Source organism: Aotus nancymaae, unplaced genomic scaffold, assembly GCF_030222135.1.
Source record: "Aotus nancymaae isolate 86718 unplaced genomic scaffold, 86718_ANA_hifiasm-v0.15.2.pri h1tg000064l_1, whole genome shotgun sequence".
Classification (NCBI taxonomy): domain Eukaryota; kingdom Metazoa; phylum Chordata; class Mammalia; order Primates; family Aotidae; genus Aotus; species Aotus nancymaae.
Genome location: NW_026988479.1, coordinates 32254849 through 32278189, shown reverse-complemented (window position 1 = coordinate 32278189; position 23341 = coordinate 32254849). Strand labels below are relative to the sequence as shown.

Below are 23341 nucleotides of genomic sequence, written 5' to 3'. Positions count from 1 at the left end.
AAGTGAGAATTTGGCTGGATGATTTTAAAGTCTTTCCAATTTTAAGAGTCTGGGGTACATGTGCAGAACATGCAGGATTGTTGCATAGGTACTTACACGGCAATGTGGTTTGCTGCCTCCATCCCCCGCATCACCTATATTCTGGCATTTCTCCCCATGCTACCCTCCCCAGTTTTAAGAGTTTAGGGCTAAGAACCGTGGCTCATGCCTGTAATCCCAGCACTTTGGGAGGCTGAGGTGGGTGAACTGCTTGAGCTCATGAATTTGAGACAAGCCTGGGCAAATGGCAAAACCTCCTTTCTACAAAAAATACAAAAACTAGCTGGGCATGGTGGCATGTGCCTGTAGTCCAAGCTACTCAGGAGGCTGAGGCATGAAAATTACTTCAAACTGGGAGTCAAAAGTTGCAGTGAGCCGAGGTCACGCCACTGCACTCCAGCCTGGGCAACAGAGCAAGACCCTGTCTCAAAAAATAAATACATGAGTAAGTAATAAAAGAGTTTATACTATTATCTGATTCAAGCACCTGCTTCACCAAACACCTGATTCACCTCAAACTTGCAATCATTGAGCAAGTGATTGTCAACTATTATGCTTAGACATGTGGGAATTCTGTTAGGCACTGAGAATAAAGACAAATAAGGCATAGATTTTACCTTTACAGACCTGACAGTTCCAAATCTTTAAACAAAGGAGGGATTATCAGGCCTCATTTTACAAATAAAGGCATGAGGCCGGAGAAGATAAAAGACATGTAATAGGATGAAAATAGAATCCAGGTTTTCTGATAAAGAGTCCTTTATAGTAACCAGTACTTTCTTTCTGGTAAATGGCATTTTTAAATAAAATCCCATTCGTTCATTTTTATTCATTCATTTCTCACCTATAGCAAGAGTCAGCAAATTATGGCCCTTGGACCAAATATAGCCCAACATCCACTTTTGTAAAGAAACTTTTATTGCAACGTGGTCATGTCCATTTTTTAGCATATGGCTGCTTTCATGCCACAATAGTAGAACTGAGTAATTGCAACAGATACCATATGGTCCACAAAGCCAACAATATTAAAAAAATAAATAAATAAATAAATAAATAAATAAAGCCAACAATATTTACTATCTAGTTGTAACAGAAAACCTTTGCCAACCCATTGAGTTCATGCTATGTGCAGGCACTGTGCTAAACCCTGAGACTGCTGTATCAGACAAGCCATTCTTGCCTTCATTAAGCTCACAACCTAGGCGCTAGGGAAATGGAAAAGGAATTAACATTCATTCAGCTGTAGCTATGCGCTAAGCACTGTGCTAGGTCTTGTTCACATGTAATCCCAACAACAAACCCATAAAGGAGATATTACATTTGGCATTATACATACAAGAAAAGAGGGTTTGGAAGACATTGAAAACTTAACTCAAAATATAGCTTTTACTGCCTAGTATATTCGAGCTGATTTCAGGACAAGAATATTGAGATTCACTCAAATTGCCCCAAGGAGGCGGTTACTCATGACAAGGGCACACGCAGTCTGGAATCAGCACCTCATTAGAAAATGTCAAGGGGTTACTTCCTCTGCTCTTCTCTGGGGTATCTCTTTCTGTCCCTCTCTCAACCTCTCCCTGGACCAGGTTTCTCATGATGTCAGCTTTCTCATGGTCCTTATTATACACCCTAGCCCCAAATCCTCTAAGTGACCCTCAACCCAGCTCTCTGAGTTCACCCATTCTTTCAATTCTAAATGCCAGGTTCCTGAGGGAGAACTTGAGCCCCTCCGGTTCATGTTTTCCAAGGTAGGCTTCATATTGTTTTCCACTGGCTGCTCCCTGTGCTTGGCTACCCTGAGATCAGCCTTGCCCTGGAGAAAAAAGATCCCACCATGCAGAATGCCACCATTCCAATTGCAGTTTCAGCAATTGGGCTGTGGATGGAGTACAGTTACTCAGAAGTGGCTGGGTTTGGTAGACAAATTAGCTGGGTATGGTGGTGTGCAGATTTGTCTAACAAATATAATACAAATAGAAATTCTTTATGAGTCTGTCGCCAAAACAATCATTTAAGTCACTTAGGAATCCAGTCAACTGGAAGGAACAGAAAATCCAATTCACAGAAGCCTAAACAATAAGAAGTTTGTTTTTCCTCTCATAACAAGAAGCCCAGATGTAGACAGCCCAGGGACTCAAAAATATCAAGGACCCAGACTTTTCTCTTTCTGTTCCCCTGTGCTGGTTTGTCACACCCTGGTCACAGGAAGACTGAGGTACTTCTGGACATCAAGTTCATGTTTGGGAAAGGGAAAGGGGAGACAGAAACGCTTTCACATTGTTAGTCTGACTTTTTATTTGGGAAGAGAAGCCCTTCTTGGCAGACTTGACTTATCCAGAACTAGGCCACCAGCTTACCCTCAAATCTATTATATGAGATCGATATGATTGGTTTATTTTTTAATTTTTTATTTTTCCATAAGTTATTGGGGTACAGGTGGTGTTTGGTTACATGAGTAAGTTCTTTAGTAGTGATTTGTGAGATTTTGGTGCACCCATCACCCAAGGAGTATGCACTGCACCAGATCGGTAGTCTTTTATGCCTTCCTCCTCTCCCACTCTTCCCCTCAAATCTCCAAAGTTTATTGTATCATTCTTATGCCTTTGCGTCCTCATAGCTTAGCTCCCACATATCAGTGAGAACATATGATGTTTGGTTTTCCATTTCTGAGTTACTTCACTTAGAATAATAGTCTCTAGTCTCATCCAGGTCACTGCAAATGCTGTTAATTCATTCCTTTTTATAGCTGAGTAGTATTCCATTGTATATCTATACCACAGTTTCTTTATCCACTAATTAATTGATGGGCATTTGGGGTGGTTCCACGATATTGCAATTGCTAATTGTGCAGCTATAAACATGTGTATGCAAGTGTCTTTTTCAAGGAATGACTTCTTTTCCTCTGGGTAGATGCCCAGTAGTGAGACTGCTGGATCAAATGGTAGTTCTACTCTTAGTTCTTTAAGGAATCTCCACACTGTTTTCCATAATGGCTGTGCTTGTTTCCATTCTCATCAGCAGTGTAGAAATGTTCTCTGTTTACTACATCCATACCAACATCTACTGTTTTTTTGTTTTTTTTTATGACCAGTCTTACAGGAGTAAGGTGATATCTCATTGTGGTTTTGATTTGCATTTACCTGATCATTAGTGATGCTGAGCATGTTTTCATATGATTATTGGCCATTTGTATACCTTCTTTTGAAAACTGTCTAATATAATGTCCTTAGACCACTTTTTTATGGGATTTTTTTTTCTTACTGATTTGTTTAAGTTCCTTGTAGATTCTGGATCTAGTCCTTTGTCAGATGTGTAGATTGTGAAGATTTTCTCCCACTCTGTGAGTTGTCTGTTTACTCTGCTGACTGTTCCTTTTGCCATGCAAAAGCTCTTTAGTTTAATTAGGTCCCAGATATTTATCTTTGTTTTTATTGCATTTTCTTTTGGGTTCTTGGTATGACTAGTTTAGACCAATCAGGCCCATATGCCTTGAGCCTGGGATAGGGATCTAGGGTCCTTCCAATCGGAAGATAAAACATGCTGGTTCCCTGAAGAAAATCAGAGTTCTATTAGAAGAAAAGGCTGTTGCTTGAGCAATGGACAGCCAAGCACAAGAGACCAAGTACATACAACCCTGCAGCTGATTCAGTGCCAGGCTTCTAATAGATAATAACTACCTGATGAGTGAATAAATGAGTAAACATTTTGACTCATTAAAGGGAGAAAATAATACAAAGTGGAAAGAAGCTAAGGGTAGCTGTCAGAAGATGTAAATATTTCAGAAAGCTTTGTGAGACCCTGTCTCACCTCTGAATCTTATTTTCTTTATTTGTAAAAAAGGATTGAATAATGCCTTCACTATGGAGTCTATTTGGGAATTAAATGAGATTACTTATATGCAAGATCTTTGAAGTCATAAAGACATAGAGAAAACTATCAATTTATAAGCAAAGGAAACAAAGATGGAAAGAAGCTGGCATAAGTCAATTGACCTCATAAATCAATCTCACAAAGGGAGGATTTTCAAATAAAAAAAGGAGAAATGGAGCTTGGGTAGAGCATATTGTGGTTAGCTCAAAAAGTCATTGTTACATTAGTTTTACTCCCAGAAGAGGAAAGAGAGTTTCCATCTGAAGAAATACAGAAAGTATTGAAATCTTGGAAATCCAACTTTTGCTCTCCTGGCAAGGCCAGATCTTTGTTAAGAAATTGAAAGTGGACCACACATGGCGGCTTATGCCCGTAATCCTCACACTTATGGAGGCTGAGGTGGGAGGATTGCTTGAGCCTGGGAGGTTGAGGCTGCAGCGAACTATGATTATGCCACTGCTATCCAGCCTGGGCGACAGAGTAAGACCTCTATTCAAAAAAAGAAAAAGAAACAGAGAGGGAGAGGAAAAGAGAAAGACAGGAAGGAAGGAAGGAAGGAAGGGAGGGAGGGAGGAAAGGAGGGAAGGAAGAGAGGAAGGGAGGGAGGAAGGGAGGAAGGAAGGAATTGAAAGTGGAAGAATTGAATGTAAGAATGAAAAAGTACAGCATTAAACTCTCCTGGAAATATCTTGGTTGGCACAAATATAGTGAAATCACTTCTTCCAGGTGCCACAGTGTGGAACCTCAGAGGAATATAAATGGCTGCCATTGGCAATTAGGTTTAATCTGATTTCATACAGCTTAGTAAGAGTTATTTTTACAAATATTCTAGTTATCTTCTAGGCACATAATGGAGTAACGTGCCCCATCACCATGATATTCAATATGGCCACAGGACTGGATTTGGCAAGTGCATGTAAGCAAAAGTGTCATGGGTCACTTGCAGGTGGAAGCCTCTAAGAATTGGTGTACAATTCACTATGTTCCCTTTGCCTGGCTTCAAAGAGTAAAAGACCCCAAGCCTGGGTCTCTGATTAAGAATGATGTTAAGTAGAACCCCACCCTCCATCCCCATGATCCTCAGTGGAAGCATGTAAAACTAAAAAGTAAACTTTGTTATCTTTTTTTTTAGACGGAGTCTTGCTCTGTCCCAGGCTGGAGTGCAGTAGTGCAATCTCAGCTCACTGCAACCTCCACCTTCCGGGTTCAAGTGATTCTCCTGCCTCAGCCTCCCGAGCAGCTGGAATTACAGGCATGCACCACCATGCCAGCTAATTTTTGTATTTTTAGTAGAGACAAGATTTCACCATCTTGGCCAGGATAGTCTCAATTCTCTTGACCTCGTGATCTGCCTGCCTCAGCCTCCCAAAGTGTTGGGATTACAGGCATAAGCCACCTTGCCCAGTCCAAACTTTGATATTCTAAACCACTAAATTATTTTTTGTTTAACCACAGCATAATCTAACATATCCTGACTAGTACCTCCCTCAGCCATGTGGAACCAGTAATGAGAAGTGGTTAAGAACATTCTTTTGAGTGAGAATCTGAGATCAAAGGCTCTGATACTAGGCTGGCCACGGTGGCCCGTGCCTGCAATCCCAAAACTTTGGGAGATCAAGGCAGGCACATTGCTTGAGCTCAGGAGTTTGAGACCAGCCTAGGCAGCATAGTGAAGACCCCACCTCATTATTAAAAATAAAAATAAAAAGGCTCTGACATTAGCTACATCTCCTACCGTTCCATACCCTTGTAGCTGACACCTGTTCCTCTCTCAGTCCAGAGCTGTGGTTCTCAGAACTGGTTATATCTTAAAATAACAAGAGGAACTTCTAAAATCATATGCAGATTCCACCCCTAGGCATGACTTCATTGGTCTGGGCTGGGACCTAGGCATTAGTATTTTTTTAAGCTTAAATGAATAGCTAGGTCTGAGAACCACTTGCCTAGAATTCCCTAATCTTATTTAATTCGTTCATCCTTCAATACTCAGACTGGATCTTCTCCAACACATCTTCCTAAATGCAAAGTTCCCACTTGAGCTCCAGTGGGAACTTCAGCAACCTGGGCACACCTTATTTCCTGTAATTAGGACATCATATTAAGATTATCCAATTTATATCTTTTTTTTTTCAGAGATGGAGTCTTGCTCTGTTGCCCAGGCTGGAGTTCAATGGCACGATCTTGGCTCACTGCAACCTCCATCCACCTCCCAGGTTCAACCGATTCTCCTGCCTTGCCCTTCCAAGTAGCTGGGATTACAGGCATGTGCCACCATGCCCGGCTAACTTTTGTATTTTTAGTAAAAGACGGGGTTTTGCTATGTTGGCCAGGCTGGTCTCGACCTCCTGACCTCGTGAGCCACCCACTTCAGCCTCCCAAAGTGCTGGGATTACAGGAGTGAGCCACCATGCCCAGCCTTCATATCTATTTTCAAACCACAGTGTGATTTCCTGGAACACAGGAACTGGACTGGAATCATCTCGTACCCCCAGCACTTAACATAGACCCTGCCATCATGTATCAAGGTATATACCCAATAAATACTGATCTCAACAGAGAAAAGACCACTTGATTAAAAATTAAGAAACCATTGATGACCTTTGAGAAAGAGTAGAAGAAAGGGCCACTGTATGTTGTGAAGTGAATGAGAAAGTAGGTTTGGGAGACATTGTCCTGAACTGTGAACTAGAAAGGGAAAGGATTATGGTTCAGAGAATGTTTGAGATTAAAAACAGCAAGTTTTGTAGCATTGGAAAGGACATCATTAGAAAGGGAAGATGCATTTCAGCAGAAAAGTAAAATATTTTAGTCAGGATTCAAAACTGGGAGATGGAGGTGGAGAAAAGAGCACAGGTGTACAAAATGTCAAATATGGTTATTTCTATGTGCTAGGATTTGGGTGGCATGTTTTTTCACTCCAGCAGGTGCTCACTAAGTATTTGTCAAATGAATAGATTTTCCTTGCATGACTGAATGCATGTATTTTCTTCACAGGTGCAGAATTGAGTTCATCACACAGTTTAAGGCACAATGTCATCATAGGTCTGTTAAGCCTCCTCAAATTTTCCCTGACATCTCAATACATACTCCAAATTTTTGCTAATGTGTTCAATCAATGTCATTAGATATGTAAGTATCCATGAAAGATGCACAGTATTGCTTTGTATGTTTTCAAATTACAAAATATTTTGCTATGCATCTCATTCTGCTTCCTTTTCTACCCGACCCTATGATCTTAAAATAAATGTGTCGTTGTATGAATATTTAGCTTATAGCTCCTAATTGCTGCATAATATATAATACCATTGTAGACATATCCCCCATTTTATTCACCCATTCTCTATCTCTTTTTTTTTTTTTTTTTGAGATGGAGTCTTGCTCTGTCACCCAGGGTGGAGTACAGTGGCACAATGTCGGCTCATTGCAACCTCCACCTCCTGAGTTCAAGCGATTCTCCTGCCTCAGCCTCCCAAGTAGCTGGAATTACCACCACATGCTACCATGCCTGGCTAATTTTTGTATTTTTAGTGGAGATGGGATTTAACCATGTTGGTCAGGCTGGTCTCAAACTCCTGACCTAAAGTGATCTGCCCACCTCAGCCTCCCAAAGTGCTGGGATTACAGGCATGAGCCACTGCACCCTACCTATATTCATCCATTCGCTTAATGATGGATACACAAGTTACCTCCAACTTTCTATTGACACAAAAAATGTTTCATTGAATAACCTCACACATGTCCCTACATGGACCTGAGAAAGAGTTTCTTAGCAGGCATCCAGAAAGGGAACTGATAAATCATAGGCTAGTCACACACTTAATTTCACTAGGTACCGTCAAATCTCTCTCCAGAGCAAATTGGCCAGCTTTACTCCGACCCCTTGCACATGAGAATTCTGTTAACTCTGGTACTGATTAGCACTAGTAGATCTCTTTGTAATTTTTTCCAAGCTTATGGATGTAATGTGTTAGTTCATCGTTGTTCTCTTTTTTTTATTATTATTTTGGGTGTCTAATGATTTATTAACATATTTGTTAACTGTATATGTTAGTAAATTGACTTCTCACATTTTTGCCCATATTTCTATTTTTCTTCCTCTCCTCCTCCTCTTCTTTCTCCTTTTTTCCTCTTTTTCTTTTCCTTTCTCCTCTCTCTTTCTGCATGGGTATGTGTATGCCATCTTCTCTAAACATTAAAAGTGATTTCTTCTACTCCATCATCCCTCTGCCAACTTTGCCCAATGAATATGTCACTGAACTAAAATCCTTGATACTGACATATTAATATTAGAAATCATTCATCTTTATCCTATGGCTTCTGCTCTGGGGATCTTGTTTAAGAAAACTTGGCTGGGTGCAGTGGCTCACCCATGATGCCAGCACTTTGGAAAGTCAAGGTGGGAGGATCACTTGAGCCCAAAAGTTCAAGACCAGCCTGGGCAACATAATGAAACCCTCTCTCTACAAAATGTTTAAAAAATATTAGCCAGATGTGGTGGCAAGTACCTGTATTTCTAGCCACTCAGGAAACTAAGGTGGGAGGATTGCTTGAGTCCAGGAGGTCAAGGCTGCAGCGAGGCATGATCACGCCACTGTACTCCAGCCTGGGCAACAGAGAAGACTTTGTGTCTATTTTTTAAAAAAGGAAAAAAATTCTTTCCCACTGCAAGATTACCATAATATTTGCCTAAGTTTTTCTATTAACTCTTTAGTTTTGCTTTCACAATTAGTCATTAATCCCTCTGGAGTTCATCTTTGTATGCAGTATGAGGTAGAAATTCAACTTTATTTTTTCTATATAATAATATAGTTTTCCCACTACTTTCTGCTAAAAATTCATCTTTTCTTCATTGATATATAATTCTATGCCAATCATATGGAATGAAGGATATTAGACGGGTAAATAAAGGTATGTGGCTGTATGTGAGTCCTATGCTATTTATCCTGTGGCATTGGAGTTTTGTTCTTGTGCCAGTATCTCATTATTGATGATGAAGGCTTTATAAAAAACTTCAATATTAATAAACAGTGAGTCCAACCTCTCCCACTGCATTTGGTCTTTTTAAACAATTTTTAAAGCTATTTTATAGATTACACTTCCATGAAAATTCCACAGTCAGTTGTTGAGTACCCCAAAAGATCCTATTAGATTTTCTTACTGGAACTTCCTTGACTGACCAGACTGACCCAAACAGAACTGACATCTTTACAAATGTTAAATCATGCCATCCATAAACTCAGCCATTCATATTTTCTTATGATCCTTAAGAAAGTTTTAGATTTTTTGCCATAAAGGTTCTGTGCATTCTTGATAAGGTTAATTACTACATACTTTAGGCATTTTATTGCCAATATGATTTGTATGTTATTTTTACATTTTCTAGAAAATCATTGCTGAGATAAAGAAATGCTATATATTGACTTCTTAACTATTTTCTGCTTTGTATTCAATCAGCGTGGATTGCTTTTCCAAAAAGATTTTATGAAACAAAAGGAAAAAAGAAAACACAGATGAAAAGTTTGCCTTTGCAAAGAAACAAGGCTATCTCTTCCTCTAAAATAAGAAGGAATGAAATAAGAACGTTTAAAGATACAGAAAAATGTAGTTGATTAAGTGGAGGAAGTTCACTCCTTAAGTTAAAGTAGTCCTGAGAGGTTTAAATCTCATCCCTTGAAGAGGAAAATTCTTTCCTGTTCAGTCATTATGGATCAGGAGTTACTAGAGAAGCAACCCTTTTCAAAAATGATTACAAAGACCAGGTGCAGTGGCTCACACCTGTAATCTCAATATGCTGGGAGCATCACTTGAGCCCAGGAGTTCAAGACTAGCCTGGGCAACATAGTGAGACTCTGTCTCTACAAAAAATAAAATAAAATATGGTTATATAAACCAGAATTGAAGGAGGAGAGATCCAAGATGGCTGATCACTAGCAGCTCGGGCTCGTAGTTCCCAGTGAAAGCCTAGAGAACGAGAGGACGCCACACTTTCAGACGAATATTTGTTGCTCACGGACTAGGAGATTCCCAGCAGAGGAGCCCCACGGGTTGCCAGGGCGACTCTTGTGGCTGGCACGGCGGTTTTGCTGGCGCCTTAGCTTGCCAGTTTGTGGTGCAGAGTCCGGAGATTCCCAGGCAGAAAAGCACCTTCAATCTTACCACCACTGTTTTGACCGGCGCAGTGGATTGCTCAGACTTCGGTGCTGGGAATCAACAAGTTGGACATCTGCTCAGAGACCTAGTTAGAAAGTCGGTATTACAAAGACGACAGACGGATAAATATATAATGAAGGGAAGAAACCAGCGTAAAAAGGCAGAGAATATTCAAAATCAGAATGCCTCTCTCTCTACAGGGGATCGCAATTCCTCATCAGTAACGGAACAAGGCTTAATAGATTACAAGTGTGTTCCAATAACAGAAGCAGGTTTCAAAACGTGGGTGATGAGAAACTTCTGTGAATTAAAAGAACTTGTTCTAACCCAATGCAAAGAAACTAAGAACCTTGAAAAAAGGTTTGACGAAATGTTAACGACAATGGACAATTTAGAGAAGAATATAAGTGAATTGATGCAGCTGAAAAACACAACACAAGAACTTCGCGAAGCATGCACAAGTTTAAACAGTCAAATTGATCAAGTAGAAGAAAGGATATCAGAAGTCGAGAACCAGCTCAGTGAAATGAAACAAGAAGACCAGATTGGAGAAAAAAGGATGAAAAGGAATGAGCAAAGTCTCCAGGAAATATGAGACTATGTGAAAAGACCTAATTTACATTTGATAGGTGTACCTGAATGTGACGAAGAGAATGAATCCAAGTTGGAAAATACTCTTCAGGATATCATTCAGGAAAACTTTCCTAACCTGGCAAGGCAGGGTAATATTCAACTCCACGTAATACAGAGAACACCACAAAGATATTCTTCAAGAAGACCAACCCCAAGGCACATAATTGCCAGATTTATTAGGGTTGAAATGAAGGAGAAAATGCTAAGGGCAGCCAGAGAGAAAGGTCAGGTTACCCATAAAGGGAAACCTATCAGACTTACAGCAGATCTCTCAGCAGAAACCCTACAAGCCAGAAAAGAGTGGGGACCAATATTTAATATCCTTAAAGAAAAGAACTTTCAAACCAGAATTTCATATCCAGCCGAATTTCATATCCAGCAAATTAAGCTTTATAATTGAAGGAAAAATTAAATCTTTTGCGAACAAACAAGTACTTAGAGACTTCACCACCACCAGGCCTGCTTTACAAGAGCTTCTGAAAGAAGCACTATACATATAAAGGAACAACCAATATCAGCCTTTCCAAAAATATATCAAAAAGAAAAGAGCATTAACACAATGAAAAATTTACACTAACTAATGGGCAAAACAGCCAGCTAGCATCAAATGCCAGTATTAAACTTATATATATTCTAATTGGATAAAAAGCCAAAACCCATCGGTATGCTGCATCCAGACCCATCTCACATACAACGACACACAAAGACTCAAAACAAAGAGAAGGAGGAAGATTTATTAACCAATCAGAGTAAAAATAAAGAAATAAACAAAAAGCAGGAGATGCAATTCTTGCCTCTGATAAAGTAGACTTTAAAGCAACAAAGAGCAAAAGAGGCAAAGAAGGACCTTATATAATGGCAAAAGGATCAATGTAACAAGAAGAGCTAACGATTTTATACATCAACGAGACAGAAAATTAACAAGGACATTCAGGACTTGAACTCAGACCCGGAACAAGTAAACTTAATAAACATTTATAGAACTCTCCACTTCAAATACACAAAACATACATTACCACCTCACACCTATTCCAAAAGTGACTACATAATTGGAAGTAAATCACTCCTCAGTAATCGCATAGCATTTCATAGGTTTTAAATGAAATATTGGTTGGCTGCTTGTTTGTTATTTTCTTCCCTTATTCCTTCCTGTCTACATCAAGTATAATTATTGGTATAAAAGAGGTTTTCAATACCCATTACTAAACTGCATTCTAGCCTGGGCAAGAAAGCAATACTCCCATTCTCTCTCTCTCTTTCTCTTCCTTTTTCTTCCTCTTCTTCATTTTTTTCTTTCTTTCTTTCTTTCAAAAAAAATAAAAATAAAAAAAATAAACCAGAATTGAAGAACCAAGCCTTTACAGCAAAAAGAAAACAAAGATCAGAATGAAATCTAACAATATAGCCTCCACCTACTTCCTCGTGTATAAAAAAAATGAGTCTGTACTAAATGATACTAAAACTTCCTTTTGTCTCAAATCTCTGAAAAGTCTTTTTAGAAAATGAACAAGAGGGGGGAATAATTTTGTGTGAATTAATCTCCACTATTGACTTTTCTATCATTTTCTTTGTCAAAAAGGCTTTGAGAACAATTCTTTTTTTCTTTCTTTCTTTCTTTTTTTTTTTTTTTTTTAGATGGGTTTTGCTCTGTTGCCCACCCTGGAGTGCAGTGGCATCATCACAGCTCACTGCAGCCTCACCCTCCCCGGCTCCAGTAATCTTCCCACCTCAGCTTTCCAAGAAGCTGGGACTACAGTCATGTCAGACCTAGCTAATTTTTTAATTTTTATAGAGACAAGGTCTCACTATGCTGCCCAGGCTGGTCTTGAACTCCTGGACTCAAGTGATCTGTCCACTTCAGCCTCCCAAAGTGCTAGGATTATAGGCATGAGCCACTGCACCTGGCCAAGAACAGTTATTTGTTAAGGGAACTTGAGGGGACTAAGTGTAGTCTACGTAAGTGCACAGATACAATTCAGGAATGGAAATTTTTGGAGAGGAATTATTTTCACCATTGTCATTTTGGCTAGTTACTGAACTGGCTCTTTCCCTGTCATCAGCTCTACCACCCCCCAACCCCCCACTCAACTAGTGAAGCTCTTTTCAACTAGGCCCATGTATTTGAAGTGTTTCCTAGTTTGGGAAGAGAAGAAAAAGAGGGAGAAATGAAACTTCTGGAGTTGCATTGCTAAAGGAAGCTCGTCCTTTCAGACACTTTTCTACCAAATTTTTACTCAAAGTTCCTCTTTTGAAGGCTAAGAGAGAGTTTTTTTATATTCAGATAAAAAATATATTTGAGACAACATGCAAAATCCAGCACCTGAGTATCTTGCGTAACAGATGTATTTCTTCACTTAGATGAAGTTCATTTCTCCATCTACACACCAAGTCCAATTTCTTCCCCAACATTTCTAGGATACCTGGGAAAGAAACCAGTGTTGTACTTTTAAAGAACAGCAGAACTTAAAATCAAATGATCATCTCAAAATGCAAAAATATGGATTAGAAGTAAGTGGAGGTACAATAAATTTCTTAAAAATGAATAAAAGACTACTGTTAATATCATAAAATTGCAAATAATTTGTCTCATGTGCCATCAACATGATTCAAATAAAGATTCTGAGTCATCGAATAAAGATTCATCAATCATTTAAAAAAATATTGTATAACTGATTATTAGAGAAATGCAAGTCAAAGCTACAATGAGATACCATCTCACATCAGTCAGAATGGCTATACTTAAAACGACAAAAAATAAGAAGTGCTGATGAGGTTGCGGAGAAAACGGAACGCTTATATGCTGTTGGTGGGAGTGTCTTCCACAACCATTGTGGAAAACCGTGTGACTATTCCTTGAAGACCCAAAAACAGAACCATCATTCAACTCAGCAATCCCATTACTGGGCATATACCCAAAGAAAAATAAGTTGTTGTATCATAAAGACAAATACACACATATGTTCATTGCAGCACTGTTCATAATAACAAAGACATGGAATCAACCTAAATGCCCATCAATGACAGATTGGATAAAGAAAATGTGGGCCGGGCATGGTGGCTCATGCTTGTAATCCCAGCACTTTGGAAGACTGAGGCAGATGGATCACTTGAGGTCAGGAGTTCAAGACCAACCTGGTCAACATGGTGAAACCCTGTCTTTACTAAAAATACAAAAATTAGCTGAGCGTGGTGGTGAGTGCCTGTAATCCCAGCCATTCAGGAGGTTGAGGCAGGAGAATCGCTTCAACCTAGGAGGTGGAGGTTATGGAATACTTTGCAGCCATAAAAAACAATGAGATCATGTCCTTGGCAGGAACATGGATGGAGCTGAAGGCTATCATCCTTAGCAAACTAACAGAGGAACAGAAACCCAAATAACTCATGTTCTTACATATAAGTGGAAGCTAAATTATGAGAATGCCTTGTGGACACATAAAGAGAACAACAGACACTGGGGCCTATCAGAGGGTGGTGATGGGGGAGGAGAGAGGGGATCAAGAAAAATAATGGGTACTAGGCTTAATACATGGGTAACAAAATCTGTATGACAAACCCCCATAACACGCTTACCTATGCAATAAACCTGCACATGTACTCCTAACCTTAAAATAAAAGTTTTTAAAAAGTAATAAAATACAGAATATTGTAGGCACATATTTATTGATGTGAAAAGATCCCCAGGAGAGAAGTGAGGAAAATGATCTTCATCACTGAGTGTGACAATTAAAATACAAAAGATCATGCACAACTTTAACCCACTCTTGTGAGAAGACACACACACATACACAGACAAAAGCCTGAAAGTTCATATTTTTTAAGTTATTTTAACAATGTACCTCTTCTGGACAAAGGAAACTGGTGATTTGTGCCTCTTTTTTCTTTTATATATCTGTATCTTCTAATTTTGTATAACAATTTTTTTTGACAGAGAAGGTCTCATTCTGTCACCTAGGATGGATACAATGGCATGAATCCAGCTCAGTGCAACCTCCACCTCCCAGGCTCAAGTGATTCTCCCACCTCAGCCTCCCTAGTAGCTGGGATTACAGGTGCACACCACCATTCCAGGCTAATTTTTTGCATTTTTGGTAGAGATGCGGCTTTGCCATGTTGGTCAGGCTGGTCTCAAACTCCTGAGCTCAGGTAATTCACCTGCCTCGGCCTCCCAAAGTGCTGGGATTACAGGTGTGAGCCACCGTGCCCGGCCCTATCTCTTGAGTGTGTAGGTAGTTACACAATTGTATGTATTTGCCAATCTGAGGTACACCTAAAATGAGTGAGTTTTATTATGTGTAAATCATACCCTAATATAGCTGTTTTTACAAAGCATGCAACAGAACTTAAGAAAAAAACAGTCAAAGTATGTGGAAATATAAGATGAAAAGCTTTATAGAAATACAAAGAATTTTTCTTTAGTGCTTATCTTTTAAAACAAAACAAAGTACAAAGAAACAACCTTAGAATATATTCAGCTAATGACAAATTTCCTTTGATAAAAGGAGAAGTGGGTGTAAGCAAGGAGACAAAGGGATAATTGTTACCTGTTCCATTGATTTATTTTAGCTATGTTAAATTTTATAGAACAGTTCAGGGGGAAACATATATTCTGTAGGTTGTTTTAATACTGTTCTCTGCCAAATACTTAGAAAATAGAGGGAGAAAAAAACTTCCTCATCTCCAGCACAAAACTCTGCCAATGGAAATCTTGCAAAACAGCCATCCAATGTTAAATATCTGAAAAATCTTCAAGTTCACATTTATGCTTCCAAGGACACTTTGTAAAAACTGAATCTAAGATGATTTTTCTCTGTTTTTTTATATTATTATTATTATTTACTTATTTATTTTTAGAGGCAGAGTCTTGCTCTGTTGCCCAGTCTGGAGTGTAGTGATATGATCATTGCTCACTGCAGCCTCAAGCTCCTGGGCTTAAATGATCCTCCCCACCAGCACCTGAGTAGCTAGAACCACAGACAGGCACCACCACTCCCAGCAATTTTTTTTTTTTTTTTTTTTTTTTTTTTTTGGTAGAGACAAGGGGATCTCACTACGTTGCCCAGGCTGATCTCTAACTCCTAGGCTCAAGCAATCCTCTGGCCTTGGCCTCCCAAAGTGTTGGGATTACAGGTGTGAGCCACCACACCTGACCTAAGGGTTGTTAATTAATTGCATGATAATGTACGCTAATAAGTGGTAGTTACAGTCACAAGGTTGTTTAAAAAATAATGAGTGGTAGAGTGAGACTCTATTGTCTGATGGAGCCTGAATGCCTGGTCATCACCCTGACATGCAAACAAGTAGACAGTAAAAGTCAATGAGGGGATGGTAGCTATGGAGGAGGAAGTCCTCTGGAAATAAGAAGTGGTAAACATGATGGGCACACAGGGAGGAGGAACCCGACGGAGAAATGGCAAGGAGCTGAAGTCAGGTCTTCCTTTCATAGCTGTGGCCCGGCTGGCCTCTGGTGCCCCTTTCCATGGACATGGGGGAGGGGTGACCACATGACACAATTGGGACTGTGTTCAGGGTGACTGTTTGTCTCAGTCACGGATAAGGCATTTGTGTGCTGACTGAATCTCTGCGCTGAGGAGTAACTAGCAACCCTGATTGTTAAACTACTCTGTATTCAGCAGACCATTGACTAAACTGAAAAACAAAATAATAAAAGGCCGGGCATCGTGGCTCATGCCTATAATCCCAGCACTTTGGGAGGTTGGAGTGGATGGATCACCTGAAGTCAGGAGTTTGAGACCAGCCTGGCCAACACAGTGAAACCCGTCTCTATGAAAATACAAAATTAGCCGGGCTTGGTGACACATGCCTTTAATCCCAGCTACTTGGGAGGCTGAGACATGAGAATTGCTTGAACCTGGGAGGTGGAAGTTTCAGTGAGCCAAGATTGTGCTACTGCACTCCAGCCTGGGTGACAAAGTGAGACACTGTCTCAAAAAAGACAAAAAAAAAAAAAGACCATCAAAAAGGAATGCCATTAATTTTTATATGTTGATTTTGCATCCTGCAACTTTACTGATTCATTTATCAATTCTAGGAGTTTTTTGGTTGAGGCTTTAATTTCTCTCTATATAAGATCATGTCATCTGCAAAAAAAAAAAAAAAAATCTTTTTCTTTTCCAATCTGGATGCCTTTTATTTCTTTCTCTGGTTTGATTGCTCTGGCTGGGACTTCTAGTGCTGTGTTCAATAAGAGTGGTAAAAGTGGGCATCCTCACCTGGGCAACAGAGCAAGACTTTGTCTCAAAAAAGAAAAAAAAAAGGCAGCCTTGTCTAATTCCACTTTTTAGAGAAAAGACTTTCAGCTTTTCCCCATTCACTATGATGTTAGTACGATGAGTTTGCCTTATAAGGCCTTAATTATGTTGAGGAATGTTTGTTCTATGTTCCTAGTTTGGGAGTTTACATCATGTAAGGATTTGAATTTTAGCAAATGCTTTATCTTCGTATATTGAGATCATTCTGTTGATGTGATGTAGTACATTTAGTCATTTGCATATGTTGAACCATCTTTACATCTCTGGGATAAATCTCATTTGATCATGGCATATTATCTATTTGATGTGCTGTCGGCTTCAGTTTGCTGGTATTTTATTCAGAACTTTTGCATCTATGTTCATCAGAGATGTTGGCATGTCGGGTTTTTTTTGCGTGTGTCCTTGTCAGGTTTTGGTTTGAAGCTGGTATCACTCTGATACCAAAACCAAACAAAGACAGTATGGTAAATAATATCACCAATATCCTTCATGCATATAAATACTAAAATCCTTAATAAAATATTAGGACATAGAATTTGGAGTTATATAAAAGAAATTATACAACATGACCCAGTGGTGTTTATTCCTGGCATGTAAATATGATCCAACATTCAAAAATCAGTCAGTGTAATCTACTATAGTAATAGACTGAGGAGGAAAAATCACGGGATTATATCAATGAAAGCAGAAAAATATTTGATAATATTTCGAACTCAATAAGTAAAATTCTCATAAAAATAAAAATAGAAGAGAACTTCCTCAAGAAAATAAAGAGCACACACATAAGAGCCTATAGCTAGCATCACACTAAATGTGGAAACTGAATATTTTCCCCTTAAGATTGGTAAGGAGATCAGGATGTCTTTCTCCGCTCACCATCTTTATTCATGACGACACAAGCTGCAAGTTCTATTCAGGTCAATAAGACAAGAAAAAGAAATGAAAGACATACAAATCAGAAGGAGAAAACAAAACTATCCCTGTTTATATATAATATGATGGTCTATGTAGAAAACCTTAAGAAATCTTAAAAAAAAAACCCTCCTAGAATAAGTGAATTCAGTAAATACGCTAGATATAAGATAAATATGAAAAATTGTATTTCTATATAAATGCAATGAATATATAGACACTGAAATTAAAAATACAATACCATTTTAAATTGTTCAAAAAAAAAAGAAATAAGTGTAAGTAACAAAAATGTGCGGGACTTACGTGCTGAAAACTACAAAATGCTGAGGAAAGTAACTTTAAAGAAGATCTAGGCTGAGCATGGTGGCTCACGCATGCAATCTCAGCACTTTGAGAGGCCATAGTGGGAGTATTGCTTTAGGCCAGAAGTTCAAGGCCAGCCTGGACAACATAGCAGGACTCTGCTCCTAAAAAAAAGAAAGAAGAAGAAGAAGAATAGCTAAACAAGTTGAGCTATACTGTGTTCATGGATTGCAAGATTTAATATAGTAAATTTATCAATTATCCACAAATTGTATACACATTTAATACAATTCCTATCAAAATCTCAGCAAAATTTTATTAATATAGACAAAATTATTCTAAAATGTATATGCAAAGGAACTAGAATAGCTGAAATAATTGTAAAAAATAAAAAAGTAGAACAATTTAGGAGGAATCATTCTATCCAATTTCAATATTAACATGGCTATAGTCAGCAAGATTGTGTAGTATTGGCTGAGGGACAGAGTCGTCAATCAATGGAAGTGAAAAGCGAACCCAGAAATAGACTCGCACAAATACACACAACAAATTGTTTTTACTGATACAAAATATTCGTGTGTATTTATGGGGTACATATGATATTTTGTTATGTGTAGTAATCAAGTCAGGACATTTGCTATAAATTTGTACAAGCTGCAAGCATAATTAAATGAAGGTAGCCTTTTCAACCAATGATGATGGAGCGATTGAATATATATTCACAAGCAAAAAATAAACCTCAACCTAACCTCAGACCTGAAAGAAATGCTGCTGCCCCCTGAAGAAGTGAAGCCCTGGGGAGGGGCTGCCAGCATCAGCTCCTGTCCTCACCCCCAGCCCGAGACACCCCAGAACCCCAGGGCCCATCCTCAACTGAGGCCCCGAACTCTCCTACATCAGTCCTGGCAGGATCCCCCACCCCAGCTATAGTGCTGAGGTTTTCCCTACCCCACTGGTAGGGAAGTGGGGAGACTGGGGGGGGAGCTGAACCCCCACTTGTTGGCCATGAAAGTGTTTCTGAGGGGTGAACATGGAAGATGCCCCATCAGGAACCTGATCCTGTCTGGGATCTGTGCACTAAGAAGCTGCAGTCAGGGGTGGGCACTGCCCATTGAGTCCCCCGACGCTGGATGAGATGGTGGGGCTGGTCCCACACTGCCATGGTCACTGGCCAGGGCTGTCCCAGGGGACACCACCCACACAGGCTGCATACGGTCACCCTACCAGACAAACAGCCCTGTCTGGCTCCAAGCATGGCCTTCTGGCGTGGCTCTCCCCAGGTCTCTGAACACAAAAGACAGACCACAGAACAGACACCAGAGCCCTCCCGTCCCAAGGCTGGGCAACCCCCACAGGAAGTGGCTAAACTGATGCAGCAGTGACATTTCCTGAGCATCCGCTTCGGGGAGGGAGGGTAACATGTTCCCAGAGCTGTCCCTTCTCCTGGCACCGCACTCAGTCTGCCTGGCCAAGCGCTCTCACCTCCATTTCATCAACAGGGAAACTGGGCTTTAGGGAAGCTACAGAGAAAGCACGCAGGCCCTGCAACCCCAGGTCCCTGCGTTCAGCATAGCCCTGCCCCCGGATCAGCCCTCCAGAACCTCCGCACACTTCCGGTGCCCAGGTGAGGGATGGAGAGCGGACACAGAGCTGTGCCTCATCATGGGGCCAGGGACCACCCAGAGGCTAACTCGGGGGTGTCCTTGGGGGGGGGGTGTCTATGGGTGGGGGAGTGTCAGCAGTGAGGGCCATCAGTGTTGTGGGGTGGCCACCAGGTATACCTGCACTGCCCTCATTGGCACTGCTGCAGAGAAACACCTCCCTCCCTGGATCACAACCCTTCAGCAATGTGGCCCTCAGGGGCCCCAGGCTTGGGAGCTGCTGGGGCAGATGGTCCCCTGCCTGGCCCCCCTTGTGATGAGGGCTTAGCCACAGTGGGCACTGGGACTGTTGCTGGATCTCCCAGGAGACGGTTGCCAGGCAGTGGGAGGATGGTGTGTCCTGCCCTCCAGGAAGCCAGCAGACGCCCACACCTGAAGGTGGCCTTTCCATCTCCACCTGGCCAGGGAGGTGCTGACCAACTCGGCACACCCAGAAATGAGCCGCCATGGTCCAAAGCCATGCCAGTGTGTCCACAGCTGCCCAACAGCCAGCAATCTGGGCACCACAGAGCATCGAGGGCGGGCACCCTTCTGCTCCTTCAGCCATGCACAGGTGCCTACCGCCCCTGCAATGGCATGAGGACTGCTGGGCCCTGAGCCCACCCCCACCCTCGGGAGGCAGGCCACCACAGCCGCTGAAACTGAATCAGTTCAGGACGGTCTCATGGTCCAGGGAGCTCAAGTCACAGAGGGATCCTCAGGGCCCAGTAGGGTTTGCCCAAGATCACACAGGGAGGCAGAGATAGTCCAGTCACATGGGGTCGGGGGCTCACATTAACATTCAGCACCACGCCCAGGCCCAGGCTGCACACACAGTGGGTCATCCATAAACGTTGGGGAGCTTGGAAAAGCAACACTCTGGGGTCCCTGGGTCTGGCCTGGCCTATGTGGGGCTGGGCATGGAGTAGAGGTGCTAACCCCACCAGCTGTGACCACAGGCTCTGCCAGTACCCTCCTTGTAGCTCAGAGGCCAAGGGCAGAACAGACCTGTGGGGCAGCTGACCGTGCCCCCGTGGGCCAGAGCTCCACTGGACCCATACCCACATCTGCACTTCCATCCATGGGGCATCCCCTGGGCTCCCATGGCCCGGGGACCATGGCAACCAGCCCCATCTTGGCCCTGGGCTGGCCAGACTCTTGCAGCGAGCCCTCCCTCTGCTCTCCACCTGCAGAGGCCTCCCCAGTCATCCTTGGATGGGGTCACCTTTTCTCGCTCCCCTGACCCTGTGCTCACGTGGGGCATGACTCCAGGAGAGCCTGTCTGTATGCACCCCACATCTGGGACTCACAGGGAAACTCCTCCTGGGGTGAGGAGCTGGGGACTGGGAGAGCAGGTGTCAATCCCAGACACGAAGCACACAAAGCCTAAACAGGTACCTGGCTGTGGCCTCCATAGCCATCGGCCTGGCGTGTCCGCCCAGAGCTCAGGGCATCAGTGCACATCAAAGGGCTCCCAGGTGCGAATCACTTCCTCGGTGGCGCCAGAGCCACCCACTCCCATTTGGCAGATGAGAAAATGGAGGCAGGGTGAGATAAACCCTGGCCAAACAAGATCTAGGTGAGGCAAGCCCATTCCTTGGACTGCTCTGCGCTGGTGCGGAGGGCTGACGTCCAGGCGCAGCGGGCAGGGGGCCGGTGGGGAGAGGCTGCTAGGCACCAGGCACATGCAGGGACCCCTGTAGATGGTGTCCTCTGCCCTTGGGGCCGCCTCTAGGAAGGTGAGGTGACACAGGCACTAAACATCATCATAAGTGAACTGTGAAGCCTGCTGGAGGGTAAGAGGCGCTGAGGAAAGCAGAAAAGGCAGCACTTGTGTCGCCCAGGCTGGAATGCAGCGGTGTGATCTTGGCTCACTGCAACCTCTTCCCGGGTTCAAGCGATTCTCCTGCCTCAGCCTTCAAATAGCTGGAATTACAGGCGCATGCCACCACACCTGGCTAATTTTGTATTTTTAGTAAAGACGAGGTTTTACCATCTTGGTCAGGCTGGTCTCGAACTCCTGACCTCAGGTGATCCACTCGCCTCAGCCTCCCAAAGTGCTGGGACTACAGGTGTGAGCCACCACACCTGGCCCGAATGTACGATTAAAAAAAAAAAAAATTTAGAGACAGGGTCTCGCTCTGTGGCCCAGGCTAGAGTGCAGTGGCACAATCACAGCTCACTGCAGCCTCAACCTCCTGGGCTCAAGTGATCCTCCTGTCTCAGCCTCTCAAGTAGCTGGGACCACAGGCACATACTAACAGCTCCTGGCTAATTTTCTTTCTTTCTTTTTTTCGAGACAGAGTCTCTTGTCACCCAGGCTGGAGTGTAGTGGCACGAGATCTCGGCTCACTGCACCCTCCACCTCCCGCGTTCAAGCGATTCTCCTACTTTGCTTCCTGAGTAGCTGGGACTATAGGCTTGCACCAACACACCTGGCTAATTTTTGTATTTTAGAGACGGGGAGATCACCATGTTGGCCAGACTGGTCTTGAACTCCTGACCTCAGGTGATCCGCCATCTTGGTCCCCCAAAGTGCTGGAATTACAGGCGTGAGTCACTGTGCCTGGCCTCTGCCCTAATTTTTTAAAAAATTTTTTGTAAAGACAGGGTCTGGCTATGTTTCCCAGGCTGGTCTTGAACTCCTGGGCTTAAGCGATCCCCCCGCCCCCCGCCTCGACCTCCCAAAGTGCTGGATTACGGGTGTGAGCACCACGCTTGGCTGAGGCAGCTTTCTCTTGTTCTTGCCTGGATGGGGCCAGCTGCAAACTGAGCCTTACTCCTCAGCCCCCAGGGGCCAGAGGCCAGGCTTCAGGGCCCGCACAGGGACAGCCTCACTCAGCCTCCCCCAGCTGAGGAAGGAGATGGTGCCTCCCCGCGAGTGCAGAACCTGTTCTTGTCTGCTGTTTAGAGCCCAGGTATCAGGGTGCCCAGCAAACTGGGCAGCTGCTTCAGGCCCCCGCCAGATCCCAGGCACCCAGTGCACCAAGCCTGAGCCCAGCTGTCTGCAGGGAACGTGCCGTGGCCATCCTGACCTCTGCACCCACTTCCCGAAGCCAGATTTCCAGATGGCAGCCTCCCTTGGGGCACTGGTCCAGCGGCATTCCCGTGATGGCCCAGCCACCTTTCTCCACCAGGCTGGCGGCCCCTCCACCCCTCCCTGGCCCATTCAGAGAAAGAATGGGAACTGTCTGATCAGCAGCTGGGCTCTGACCAAATGGAATTTTCCGTCTATGGTGGAAGTGACGTAAGGGCTCAGTCAGGAGAGTCGAAAGCTACATGCTGGGCTCCGCAGAGCACTCAGGGCAGATTCAAGTGCCACGCACGCGCCAAGGGGGCTGGGGGAGACCCCCTCCTGCTGCCTCAATTCCCCTTCCCACACCCTAGGCCCCCTGGTCTTGGCCCTGGGCCACCCCCTGCTTCTCCAGGCCTCTGTAGCCCCACAGCCACGGATGTATCCACTGGGGATGTCCCCTCCCACTGTGAGCCTAGACTCCCCCTGATTGCCCTGTGGCCCCCACAAAA

The 23341-nt window shown here is 42.8% G+C and overlaps 2 protein-coding genes across 3 annotated transcripts in view; one reads left to right on the top strand and one right to left on the bottom strand.

Moving 5' to 3' along the window:
- The window catches only part of LOC135270653 (T-cell immunoglobulin and mucin domain-containing protein 4-like), a 55401-nt gene extending 37936 nt beyond the window's left edge, over window positions 1-17465 (bottom strand). The window contains exons 1-2 of one of the 2 annotated variants that reach the window (XR_010338797.1): window positions 16514-17465; window positions 13013-13112 (exon numbers count right to left, since the gene is read on the bottom strand). The gene's annotated coding sequence lies outside the window, so the exon portion shown is untranslated. The remainder of the gene's footprint in view (window positions 1-13012; window positions 13113-16513) is intronic. The other variant, XR_010338798.1, reaches the window with a different exon arrangement.
- The window catches only part of TIMD4 (T cell immunoglobulin and mucin domain containing 4), a 242205-nt gene that overhangs the window by 65478 nt on the left and 153386 nt on the right, over window positions 1-23341 (top strand). The gene's annotated exons all lie outside the window — the stretch shown is intronic.